The sequence below is a fragment of the Ornithorhynchus anatinus genome, chromosome 4, assembly GCF_004115215.2.
Source record: "Ornithorhynchus anatinus isolate Pmale09 chromosome 4, mOrnAna1.pri.v4, whole genome shotgun sequence".
In the NCBI taxonomy this organism is placed as follows: Eukaryota; Metazoa; Chordata; class Mammalia; order Monotremata; family Ornithorhynchidae; genus Ornithorhynchus; species Ornithorhynchus anatinus.
Window position 1 is genome coordinate 40,934,313 of NC_041731.1, and position 14,207 is coordinate 40,948,519.

The 14,207-nt window shown below is 47.1% G+C and overlaps 1 protein-coding gene across 1 annotated transcript in view; it reads right to left on the reverse strand.

Annotated features, from left to right (window-relative positions):
• Positions 1-14,207, reverse strand: part of GPSM1 (G protein signaling modulator 1) — a 151,201-nt gene that overhangs the window by 95,497 nt on the left and 41,497 nt on the right. The gene's annotated exons all lie outside the window — the stretch shown is intronic.

Here is a 14,207-nt window from a genome sequence, read left to right on the forward strand (position 1 = left end):
CTTAGACTGTGAGCCCCATGTGGGACCTGATTATCTTGTATCTACCCCACCATTTAGTACAGTACTTGGCACATACATAGTAAGTGTTTAACAAAATCCACAATTATTATTATTACTCTTTTATGGTATTTGTTAAGCGCTTACTATGCGCCAGGTACTGTACAAGGTGCTGGAATAGATACAAGCTTATCAGGTTAGACACAGTCCATGTCCCACATGGACCTCACAGTCCAAATCCCCATTTTACAGATAAGGTAACTGAGATACAGAGAAGTACAGTGATTTGCCCAAGGTCACACAGCAGGCAAGTGGTTAAGCAGGGATTAGAACCCAGAGCCTCACATAAAATGTCCAGATCCATTCCCAGATACATAATAGCACACAATCCACACCCATTCTTAATCCCAGCCCAGCTACCCTCCCACTTCACCTGGATATCTTTTCTCTGGAAAGAGCCCTAGAATGCTCTACATTTCACTATACTTTCCTTATAATAAGGCATTTCAAAGGAGACCTTCCAGGATGATCTGTAATGGCTAGCAAAGGATGTGCCCTTTCTCATCTGAGACTGCACCTTTTGAGGCCCAAGGAGTGGCCTGGAACTCCCTCCCCTACCCCCACTCAAATCCAACAGACCTCATCTCTCCCCATCCTTGAAGTCCTCCTAAAATCCCACCTCCTCCAACTAATTATCTACATCCAAAATCATGACAATCCAACAGTCACCGCTTGCACTTGCCTAGCTATTTCTACCCATCCTTGGGACTTGAGTATGTATTTTATATATCTATTGAACTTTTAATTCATCTATTTGGGTTTCAATGTTTCTAAATATTTTAGGTCTGCCTCCCCCATTAGGTTGTAAGCTCTTTGTAGGCAGGGAACACATCTTGTGGTTCTGTTGCCTCTCCCCAGTCACCTGTTCTATAAAAACTGTGACGACAATAACTACGATTACTTTTTTATGGTATTTGTCAAGCACATACCATATTCCAGGCCCCGTGCAATTCAATTCATTCAATCGTATTTACTGAGCTCTTCCTGTTTGCAGAGCACTGTATTAAGCGCTTGAGCGAGTACAAAACAACAATAGACAGACACACTCCCTGCCCACAACGAGCTTACAGTCTAGATGATGCAAGCTTATCAGGTTGGACACAGTCCACATCTCACATGGGGCTCACAGTCTTAATCCCCATTTTACAGATGAGGGAACTGAGGCACAGAGAAGGGAAGTGATTTGTCCAAGGTCACAAAACAGAAAAATGGCAGAACCAGGATTAGAACCCAGGTCGTTCCGACTCCCAGATCTGTGCTCTATCCGACTGACCACACTGCTTCTGTAAGAACTACCACTATTACTATGCCTGCTGCTAAATACCTGCATGGGAATGTAGAATGCTCACCCACTCCCTTACAGAACAGCATTTGCTTATAAAGTGGGGAGAAGTGGGCCAATTCATATAGACACAGCTTCTTGGCCACCCAGCCTGGGGTCAGAAAGTTACACTGTTGGAAGAGCTGAACGTGGCTCTCCCTCCCACTCTCTTATCTGAAGAGCATCTTTAACCAAACAGACACAGAATTCACAGAGTAGAAATGTTGGGTTCTGATTGCTGTGGGAAGGGGCAGAGACCTAGTTCTTGCCCTTGAGGAACTGATGGTCTGTTGGAGGTGATAAGGAAGACCCACAAACAGATATGAAATGCAGGAACCAGAAGTATATAGCATAAAAGATTCAGAAGAGCCAGCTTCATGAATATAATTAATTTCAGAGATCTGCGGAAGTGCTGGAGAGAGCCGAAGTGATCACAGAGCCAGACTCTAGGAGTTAACATGGAAGAACTTTTTTTTTCCCTAGAAGAGGTGAGTTTTCCAGAGGGTCTCATTAGAAAGGGCCACAAGAGCGGGATCTCTGAGACAAGGAAGAAGGGAGAAAGAGACAGCAGCAAAAAGGAGGGAGCCCCAACCGCTGGCTTTCTGAACCTTGGAGAAAAAAGATGTGACAGGCTGTGTCAGGCTGATGGAGATGTTCCTATTTCCCTGCAGCTCCAACTTCTTGCTGAGAATGCAGAACAGCTTAATTATAGGTTCCCATGCCAAGGCTAAGTGGCCAGATCCCTCCCTTACAATGAGATGGACTTGAGTTGTGCCTTGGAGCTGAAGGAAGCGGTTTCCTGGCTCCCAGAAGCAGAAGAGCTCTTCCTCTCGCTTTGCCACTTACTTTCTTTGGAAAAGTTTTACCAATGTGCCTTGCTCCCTTGGAAAGGACCTGGGAGAAAAATGCAACAGAAACCCAGTAGTCCAGAACATGTAATTACCCCAACCACAGCTAGGATGGCTCATTCCGATAGATGCCTGGAATCCCGGCCATCAAAGACTCAGAGGATAGGTAAAGGAGGGGGACATTGTGAAATTTTAGGGTGGTGGATTTTTTCTGTTTCCTGGAGAGTGCCTGTGGCTAGTTCCCGGCTCCACTGTGGAGGGATCTGGCTGGACTCCAGGGTAGTGACTGGGGGGAAAGTGGTTCTTCTGAGCATGAGTGGGCCCTGGAGAGTATAAAACCCATAAACTTCAGAGGAGTAGGAGTAGTAATAGTAGTAGGTGGAGGAGGAGGAAGAGGAGAAGGAGGAGGAGTAAAAGAAGCAGGAGTTTATTTATTGAGAGCACCCTGGGTGTGATCCACTTTTTAAGTGTTTGGCAAGTATAGAACAAGCCAGTGACACATTTCCTGCCCACAAGAAGATTAACATACCACTTGAAATACAATCAATATAAAGAAATTTCTCTTGAGAGCATATATTAAACTTGCTGCAATACACTCACCATCACTTCAGCACTTAGCAAGCCACACAACTTCTCGATGCCTCAGTATCTTCATCTGGAAAATGGTGACATTAAACCTGTTCTCCCTCCCTGGTGAGATACTGTGTACAATCCGCTGAACGCAGTTCTTCGCAAAGTAAGTGCTTATTAATTCTAACTCTGACAGACCACAGCACTCCCCACATTCAAAGCCCTACTCAAATCCCACCTCTTCCAACAAGCCTACCCTGATAAGTTCCCAGCCCTCCAAACTAGTACAAACCCGCTAGCCATTTCCAGCACTTATACACCTATCTATACGTTTCCTGATGACTACTGTAGATACAGTATGCTCTTATTTAATCATACATTCGGCTTTTGCTTTTGATTATTCTATTTGTAAATATTTCCCTGTCTCTCCCATTAGCTTCTAAGTTCCTTGTGGGCAGGGAGTGTGTCATATGTTTGTTTTGCACTTCCCAAGTGGTTAGTACAGTCACTAAGAACAGTGCTTGGCACATAGTAAGCACTTAACAAATGCCATCATTATTACTGCTCCCAAGTGGGGCCTCAGTAATGCTTTGGTTTTAATTATTACTACTGCCCCAAAGAGGTTGTTGAAAATCTAGCTGGTTCTCTAAGGAAGGTACAGCAGTTGGTAATCTCTGTTTGCTTCTGAATGGTTACTTCCTTATGTGCTGCTCCTTAGTGGAAATGCGAATTCTTTTCAGTGATGTAGAGACTGGCTGCAGCCACTCAAATAATATTTACTATAAGTTTTCCTCCAAAAAGAATCTGCAGCTGTTTGAGATATATGACCCGCTGACCAGTGTGTGCGTAAACAGACCACACTCACAGGCCTGCGCACACACACACACAAACGCATACACACAAACACACGCACTTACCCCCCCCCCCCACACACACATACACACACACAGAGATTTTTCCAGTTTCCTGTCCAGTTGTTGAGTTTCTTAATCTTAAAGCTGGTTCCAGTTGAAGCAACTGAGAGGATTGGGAGCTAACTGCCCCAGGGTAGAATAATCTTGGATCTGTGATGTCCTGGGCCCCAGAAAGAGCAGATTCTTTCTCTCGAGTCAGAGATAGGAAGTCTTGGATCCCTGCGTGGGTGGCGGCAGATTCCACAGATTCCAATGGAGGTGTAGCATGGCGAGGTTTAGGAGGAGGAAGAATGGGGCACAGAGAGCAGAGAGCTGCCAGTCTGCCTGCCAAGGGTCTGCTTTGCCTGGAGTTTCCAGTCAGACAGATGTGACTTTGATCATCAAAGACTTGGCAGAGGAAGGACCCGGTTCAGACCAGGGCACCTCCCTGAATGGGAGGAGCATCATTGTGCAGCTCTGGGTTTTCAGTCGGGGCACAGCCACTGGACATGGAGGAATGCCGGTGGCAGCTTCCGTGTCTCCACTGGGCATCCCGTCACTGGTGGTTTTGACCAGCTGGGGAGCTATGGCCGCCGCACAACTGAGCATCTGGATGACAGGGGAGGGACTGGGGGGACGTGAAAGAGGTAGTTAATTCCTAAAGTTCTCTGGTGCTTTCAGCCTGTGGAAACCCCCATCTCTCTGGCCACTCATTCTGTCTCTTTCGCCAGTCCTCCCCACCGCCTCCCACCCCAACTGTGGAAGTCCCTCAGTTCACCTGTTGTCCACCTATGCCTAGCTCCTTGGAGAATTCATCTGCTGCCCAGGCTTCAACTACCATCTCAACTATCCGACCTCTCTCCTTCTCTGCAGTCTCCCATTTCCTTCTGCCTTCGGGATGTCTCTTCTTGGATGACCCCCCCCACCAACACCTCAAAAATAACATGTCCAAAACAGAACTCCTCCTCTTCCCAGACAAACCCCCTCGCCCCAGCCCACTTTCCTATAACAGTAGACAACATACCCATTCTCCACAACTCACATACCCCTAATATTGGCATTATTCTCGGCTCATCGCTTCTATTTAACCCACATATCCAATTTCTCATCAAATCCTGTTGGCTCCACTTTACCAACTCTAGAATCCACCCTTTCCTCCCTATTCAAACTGCTACCATGCTGATCCAAGCACTCATCATGTCCCAGCTCGATTCCTACATCGGCTTCCTAACCGTCCTCCCCTCCTCCTGTCTCTTTCCATTCCAGTCCATACTCCACTCTGCTGCCTGGATCATTTTTCTACAAAAAAATTCAGTCCATGTCTTCCCAATACTCAACCCCCTCCAATGGTTGCCCGTCTATCTCCGCATCAAAGAGAAACTCTTTACCTTTGGTTTTAAGGCACTCAATCAGCTCTCTGCCTTCTACTTGATCTCACTGACCTCCTTCTACAACCTAGCATAACCTAATGCCAACCTACAAACCTAATGCCTACTGAGCTTCAGTCTTGTCTTTCTCTACGATGACCTCTTGATCACGTACTTTTGGCTTGGGATACCCTCCCCCTTCATATCTGACAGACCACTACTCTCTCCATCTTCAGAGCTCTACTAAAATAACATCTCCTCCAAGAAGCCTTCCCTAACTAACCTCTCATTGCCCTCCCGCCTCTCCAACTTGCTCTCCTTTCTGTGTCACCTGAGCATTTGGGTCTGTATCCCTTAAGTACTTGATATTTACCACCTCCTCAGACCCACAGCCCTCTGACATTTTCCCTAGCTGTAATTAATTTTCATAAAACATAAGGTATAAATTATTTATATTTATGTCTTTCTCCCCTTCTAGATTCTAAGTTTTTTAATTTTTTTAATGGCATTTGCTAAGCGCTTACTCTGTGCCAGGCACTGACTGTATTTAATGCTGGGGCAGATACAAGCTAATCAGGTTGGACACAGTCCATGTCCCACATGGGGTTCCCAGTCATAATTCTCATTTTACAGGTGAGGTAACTAAGGTAGAGAGAAATTAAGTAACTTGCCCAAGCAGCAGCCAAGTAGTGGAATGGGGATTGGAACCCAGGTTCTGACTGCCTTGTTGTGGGCCGGGATCGTGCCTACCATCTCTATTGTATTGTAGTCTCTCAAACGCTTAGCACAGTTCTCTGCACACAGTACTCAATATATACCACTGATGGATTGACTGACTGACTTGTCCTCCAAGACCATAGAAAAATCCCACTTGCTTTCCCCTTCCCTCCTCTTCCCATCACCAACCTTTGAATCACCCAACTCTCCAACGACGGTTTGCAGGAAACCAGAGTGCCTCAATCTGGTGCTCATCTCTCAGAAGAGCTGAGTGTGCACGTATGCGTTCATGCGTGCATGTGTGCGTGTTTGTGTGTGTGTGTTTCTGTGTGTGTGCAGACGTGCATTTCCTGAACAAGCCAAACCACACCTCAGCTTTTCTCTGAAACAGTGCACGTAAACCTAAATGTGGAAAGGAGGGGAGGTGGAGGGGACTCAGCATTTTACCACCATATCTGAGGTTTTAATCTCTAAATTTGGAAGAAACTGTCTCCATTTTTGGGCAAATTTGCTCAAGATTTCAGGTAGAACAGATGCTTCTCCTATATTTGTATTCCTCAGCTAACTTGAATTCAGCATGTTTCTCTCTCTGAATAAGCAACGGTGGTTGTGAATGCAATTCCGTATTTAGAGGAATATGGAGTAGGAGTATATAAAGTAATAGCTGCTATCCTCTTTCCCCTATTATATGCAGGTCCCCAAATGCAGGAACCATGTCACTATCTCCCCAAAGATCCTAGAAATAATCCCCACACCCAAAACACAGATTGCCTGTTTTTATTTTTTTATTGAATTTATTTAGTGCTTACTATATGTCAAACACTGTTCTAAGTGCTGGGGTAGATATGTTAATTATATTGGACATAGTCCCTGCCCCACATGGGGCTCACAGTCTAAGGAGGAAGGAGAACAGGAGAACTGTGGCACAGAGAAGTTAAGTGACTTGCCCAAGATCACCCAGCGAACAACTGGCAGAGGCAGGATTAGAACCCAGGTCCTCTGACTCCCAGGCCCGTGCTCTTCCTACTTAGGTCATTCCTTTCAGATCAGGGTCCCTCATCCCTCCAAAAGTAGATGGTTGAGATAACAGCCCAGGGGAATTAGACCAAAGTGCATGTTAGACCCAAACAACCTGCTTTGAAGACCTGTGGGTAAAGTAATTCCTCACTCCCTATTGCAATTTCACCTTCCCACCGCCCCCCCCCACCGCCCCCGCTCAAGGGCAAAGAGAAAGTGAAACCAAGAAAGGATGTCTACAGCTGCATCTACTTCCCCACTTAGATGACAGGTACAAGCACACTACAGGTTACAAGCATCCCATGACACATGCAACCTATGGTTTATCCCAGAATAATAAATTCCAGCCACTCTTGGTGAATCAATTCCCTTCCTGCCCTGTCCACTCCCTCCCTGCTCCTTTACCGCTCATCCCAGTTCCCAGCAGTTTTCCTGCCCCAGCTCCACACCTTCAGCTCGGCCCTCCCGGTCTTTCCCCGCCACAATTGAATATATTTCTTTTTCTTGGTAAACCAGTGGCATTCACATCACCACCATACAAGCTTGTCAAGTGGCACCCCAGTTCCTCTCCCTGCTTGTAACCCAAACCCTCAGGCCCAACCAGGGAAATGGGGGTGGGGCAGTCCGGGGCAAGATGGGGGCCCCATCTGTTGCTGCAGGAAGAGCTGACAGTGCCGCTGCGCACCGCCCCCCCGTCATCTTCTCCGCCTCTTCCCAGCTTGTTACCGACAGCTGGGCATAGGCAGGCAGTGACCTAATACCCAGGCAGCGGGAGGGAAAGGAGAGGGGATGAACGGTGGTTCTGGCATTTCTGGAAGTTCAAACAACAGCAACAACAAAATAATAGAGTGTGGGTGGAAGGGCATTGGAGAGATAGGGGAGGAGGTAGCTGAGTTCAGAGCTCGGTGGGCAGGAAAATGGCGAGGAACAAGGGAGGGAGCAATGTGACCTAGGAGAAAGAGCACGGGCCAGGGAGTCAGAGGATCTAGGCTCTTATCCTGGCTCTGTTAATTGCCCGCTCTGTGACCATGGGCGGGTCACTTAACTTCTCCGTGCCTCAGTATTCTCATCCATAAAAAAAGAATTCAATACCTGCTCTCCTTCCTACTTAGACTGTGAGTCCTATGTGGGACAGGGATTGGTCTGGCTTGATTATCTTGTAGTATTTCAGCATTTTTTAAGCACCTACTCTGTGCTGAGCCCTGTACTAAATTCTAGAAGAGAATATACAGATGGGAGTTAGACATGGTCCCTGGCCTTCAGGGGGCTCACAGTCTAACAAAGTTGTCTCCAATATCATTAGCTGACAGGGAAAGCAGCGATATCCTTAAATCTTAGGCATGGCTATTTACTACCACTTAATAATAATTGTGGTATTTATTAAGCCACAGTTAGAATCCAAATCCTCTGACTGGCCCGTGCTCTACCCTCTAGGCAATGCTGGGAAGAGCGGGAAGGGAAGGATTTTACAGCATGATAGTTTCTTACTTATTGCTCTCGACTGTCAGGTCAGGGTTGGTTCTGAAATTAGATTTCCTTAATTACATGTAAACCCATAGAAGAGCATAATCCAAAATCAAACCGTATCCAATACCACCATGTTTTTGAGGAATGGAATCTGACTCTACCATAGGTATCCCTGTATTTATGTTTCCTGCCCTAACTGAATCAGAATTGTGAAGTGTTCATCCTGACCTGGAACCCGGATAGAGGTGGAATAACCACAAAGCTATCTGATGAGGCCTTTTTTAGCCTTCTCCTCCTCTTCCAATACCGACAGCAATCTGAATTATTTTGTAAAAAAGGCTTTTTCCATCAACTGTGTTTCACTTTACTTGATTTGCCACGGAGGGTTGCTGCTAATCACCAACCCTACCTTACACTCTCATTTTGAAGAGATAATAATAATAATAATAATAATAATGTTGGTATTTGTTAAGCGCTTACTATGTGCCGAGCACTGTTCTAAGCGCTGGGGTAGACACAGGGGAATCAGGTTGTCCCACGTGGGGCTCACAGTCTTCATCCCCATTTTACAGATGAGGTAACTGAGGCACCGAGAAGTGAAGTGACTTGCCCACAGTCACACAGCTGGCAAGTGGCCGAGCTGGGATTCGAACCCATGACCTCTGACTCCAAAGCCCGGGCTCTTCCCACTGAGCCACGCTGCTTCTCCTGCAGTAGATAGCAGTAGAGTAAATTTGCAAGGGATAAATTTAACACTATCTCCTTGAACCCTTTCCATAAATGATTATAGGAGACTTCAGTGGACATGAGAAAATCTAAAGGGATAGGAAGAGATGTTCTTCTGTTTTGCAGGTATCAGGCCTGGTTCCACGTGCACAGAGCTTCCCCCAGTCCTTTGAAGCTTCAGTCCCAAAAATGTCTCAAACCTCAGGTCCCCTGTGAAAAGCACCATTTTTTTTAAGGTACTTGTTAAGCACTTACTATGAGCCAGGCACTGTACTAAGAGTTGGGGTAGATATAAAATAATCAGGTTGGACACAGTCCCTGTCCGACATGGGGCTCACAGTTTAAGTTGGAAGAAGGAGGATTTAATTCCCATTCCCAGTTTATAGATGAGATAATCAATTGATTGTATTTATTCAAATGTTCTTTATTGAACACTTAATGTGTGAAGGACTTTACTAAGAACCTGGGAAAAGGCAATATAATAGAGCTGGAGGCCATGTTCCCTGCCCACTGGGGGCTTATGGTCTAGAAGGGGGATAACTGAGGTAACTGAGGCACAGAGAAGTTAAGTGACTTGCCCAAGATCAAACAACAGGCCAGTGGCATTGCTGGGATGAGAATCCAGAATCCAGATCCACTCCCAGGCCCAGATTCTTTCCATTAGGCTGCAGGGAGGTATATAAAAAGAGACTTTGCCAGAGGTATCTTCAGCCTGAGGTTTGCAGTGATGTCAGAGCACAGTTAATGTTCAATCTCCAAACCCCACAAAACCTGCCCAAGTTATTCTCTTTGCAAGACGCCAGCTCCTTCCACAAGTGGGCTCTTCCTTGCCCCTCTCTTGCTGAGCTTTTCCCAGCCCTCCCTCTGGACTGTGTTTCCTTATCTCTGGGAAGGGAAATGAGGACTGCAGCAGCAAGAGCCTACATTCCCTTTCTCTCTCTCTTTCTCACTCAAACACACACACACACACATACACACACACACACCCATCCTAATCTGTGAGTGCTGCCCCGGGGGTTTCCATGGTGACACTTGGGTTGCGCACTGGCTGGGCAACAACCCAGCCCTGGCTCTTCAATGGGGATTTTTAATTAAAATCTGTTTGTCCTTGAACTTGCTACCTTCAAGTAGAATGTCTGACTTCCTTAATTAACATCATTCCTTAGGTTGACCCCCAAACTTTCAAAAAGAAACACCCTGACAAGACCTTTTCCATGAAGAGTATGTGGAGGAGGACCCCTGACAGGAACACTTCCTACCAAACACAAGATGTGTTCCAATGCTAGAGTGGAAGCTCCTTGTGGGCAGGGAATCCATCATTTTGTTATTCTGTGATCCCCCAACTGCCTAGTCCAGTGCACTGCATCGAGTGAGAGAGTGGTCTAATGGATAGAGCACAGGCCTGGGTGTCAGAAGGACCTGGGTTCTAATACCGACTCTGCCACTTCTCTGCTATGTGACCTTGGACAAGTCACTTCACTTCTCTGTGCCTCAATCATCTCATCTGTAAAATGGGGATTAAGACCATGAGTCCCACGTGAGACAGGGACTATGTCCAACCTGATTAGCTTGTAACTACCCCAGCACTTAGCACAATGCGGGGCATGTAGTAAGTACTTTACAAATACCACTAAATAAAAAAAGTGGGCGCTCTATAAATGTTACTACTACTGCCAGTACCATTACTCCTTCTACAAACACTACTATAACTTTATGGTCGGTGAAGTTATCATTTCTTTATACTGAAAGTCACTGGGTTCCACCAGGGAGCCAAGATTCTTCTTTCCCTGAGAAGAGAGGGGCCCACCAGGGTGGTAGAATGAAAGAATGTCCCGTGTCATCGGTAACTGGGCAGGGATTGTCTCTATCTGTTGCCGAATTGTACATTCCAAGTGCTTAGTACAGTACTCTGCACATAGTAAGCGCTCAATAAATATTATTGAATGAAATGGACAGTCTGGTGCGGACACAACTGGGTCTGAAAGTGTGGCAGAAGTAAGCTCCTTATGGGCGGGAACACGCTTACCAACTCTAGTATATCGTGCCTCTCAAGCACTTAGCACAGTGCTCTGCACATTGGAAGTGCAAAATACCTTATGTATCCCCACAGCACTTATGAACATATCTGTAATTTATTTATTTGTATTAATGTCTGCCTGCCTTCTAGACTGTAAGCTCATTCCCTTTAAACAGGGACTGGGTCTGTTTATTGTTGTATTGTACTCTCCCAAGCACTTAGTACAGTGCTCTGCACACAGTAAGCACTCAATAAATACCATTGATTAATTGATTGATTGAGGAGTCCAGGCCAAAGTCCAGTTGGTTTTGGACACCAATCTCCAAAGTAGGGAGGGGGCTGATGAGGGGGATGACAGTCAGGGCCATTCTCCCTTTAAAGTAAAACAGGATTTGAGTAAATGTATAAAAGCCTCATCGGTTTTCTGCCTTTCCTGTCCCCAAAGTGGGTGGGTGACTTGATGATACCTAAGCTTGCACTCCACCCAGAGATTTAGCCATCATTCTTGTCAAAGAGGGCAAGTGGTTACTAATTATGGTATTTGTTAAATTCTTACTATGTGCCAGGCACTGTACCAAGGCCTGGGGCAGATACAGTTTAACCAGTTTGGACACAGTCTCTATCCTACATGGGGCTCGCTGTTTTAATCCCCATTTTACCGATGAGGAAACTGAAGCTCAGCAAAGTGAAGTGACTCGGCTACTGTCACAGCAGGCGAGTGGCGGATCCAGTAAGAGAATCCAGGTCCTCTGACTCCCAGGCCCATGCTCCTTTCATTAGACCTTGCAGTGCAGAAACCTCTGCATGCAGAAGTTTGAAAACCTAGGATGGAGAAGGGCTAAATAATTTAGTCTTGTCTGGGGCTCAGGCGCTGGCTGCATGGCTTTTTACATCCTGACTGGGCCCCCTTCTGGACATACCTCTTTTTCTGTCCATGGTGCATCTTCTGCACATACATCCACAGCTCGAGGCCCACAGGCAGCAGGAGGGGACGCGGCCTGAGGCTGCAGTAAGCGATTTTGCCCACCCCTTTTTTGGGCCTTCTCAGGCCTGCAGACTGGCCCTCTGGGGCTCCCAAAGGCATCTTCTCTCCCGGCACGTGCAGGGGCAGGGGCAGTTTCCCAGATTTTCAGGGAGATCAACCCACTATGACTTTAGTTTAGATTGAAGAGGAATCCTTGGGCTGTTGGTTTGCCAAGAGTCAGAGGAGAGAAATGATTTCCCCTCCATCCACCCAAGAAAACGCATCCCACAGGAAACAAAACCCCATTCCTCTGGAACAATGGAAGAGCAGTAAGGCAAAATGTGGTTAGTTGTCCTAAATTCATGTCTCTCCTTGTGTTCCGTAGGCAAAGCCACTGCCCAAGGACAGTGCCGGCTGCCAGATTCTTGCAAGGCAAGGCACAGCTGAGTAAGCGTCTTGGCAAAAATAAGTCAAGAACAAGAAATCCACTGGCTCTGGCTCCCAGCCTCGGGCTAGCAGTGTCTGATGGGCACAGTTGCCCTCTGCGGCGTTGTCCTGAAGGCAGGGCTGATCCCAAATGTCAGAGTGAGCTGTCTAGACAGTGCCACCTGTGACCCAGATGTCTTCCATTGTCAGTGGCACCCACCATTTGGGTGTCTTATCCCCAGGGGTAGAGGATCTAGAGGAACACGGATGGCTTAGAAGTTTCCTCCTTTGGGAAGAAGCATAGAGAGTTGGGGGATGCAAATGGCAAAGCAGAGATCTCCCCGTTTATGCTCTCAGGAGGCTCTCCTTAAGATGAGTGGGCATCTCACATCTCTCCCAGTCGTGATCCTTTGAAGACAAGCAAGGTCTCGCTTCCCATGCCTGTATCTTTGGCCACTTCCCTAAAAGTCAAAGCCAATTCCTTGGATTGGACACCCACCTGCCCGGCACATCGATCGGCTCTGCTTGACACCTCTCCTCTGCGGGTTCCTTCTTCCAGTTTCCCGTGGAGGAGCGGGCGGAGCAGTGGGGCTCACCCAGACTGGTCCATTTACTGCTGGCTTAATGCGGGATCAGGGCACGCTCAATCCCTCTGAGCCCAGGTCACTGAAATCCATCCAGTGACAGAGCAGATTGGCCGCAGGCAGCCAGATGGTGCCTTTAGGAGGAAGAATTCACTTGACCCAGTTTAGATCCATTTGGTGGACACATGGGCCTGTGGGGCCTGAGACCAAACGCTCCCATGGGACATTCTCTCTCTCTCTTCTCTTTCTCGTGGTATTTGTTAAGCCTTTAATATGTGTCATATACTGTTCTAAACACTGGGGTAGATACAAGTTCATTAGGTTGTATACATCCCCTGTTCTATGGGGGCTCACAGTCTAAGTAGTAGGAGGAAAAAGTATTTAATCCCTATTTTACCATTGAGGAAACTGAGGCACAGAAGAGTGAAGTGATTTGACCAAGGTCATACAGCAAGCAATTGGCAGTTGGGATTAGAATCTAGATTCCCTGACTCCCAGGCCATGCTTCTCCTCTCTCTCTCTCTGTGTCTCCTCTCTCTCTCTCTCTGTCCCCACTTTGGCTCTCTTGGACTGAACTGCAGCCTCCTCTCCCCTCGTGTGTCTGCTCCAGACGGCGGCTCATTATCCGGGTGCAGCTGGCAGCCCTGCCAATTGGCTCCACCTCCCTGGAAGCCAGGCATGGTCAGAGCTGACTCCGGGCCTCACCGGCGATGAACAAAGCTTTCCACTTCAGCCACAGCTCTGTGACACCAATTAAAACCCACTCACTTGTCACATGCCACAAGGAGGATGTATCTCCCGCAGGGCCCAGGGGATCCTGGGATGGCTCTTATCCACAGCACTCGTGTTCACGTCTATACTTGATTTTAATGTCCGTCTTCCCCTTCTAGCCTGTAAACTCCTTGTGGGTAGGGGTCATGCCTATCCATCTGGTATATTCTCCGAAGGGCTTAGTATAATGCTCTGCACACAGTAAGCGGTCAGTAAATGTAATCGATCGATCGATTGACTGATGGTTCAGCCATGTAAGTAAAAGGGAGGCAGATCCAACCTCATCGCATCCTAGTCAGAAGCTGCAATCTGGGTGCCGGGAAAGGTATGTTATCTTTTGCACTGGGCTTGGGCCAAGGCAGGCTTGCATTTGAGAAGTCTGTGGGGGGTCTCCAAGGCCAGAGTCCCTCATCATCATCCATCTTTTGGAGGCTGCCAGTCATTCGGGCTGTGATCCTCCCC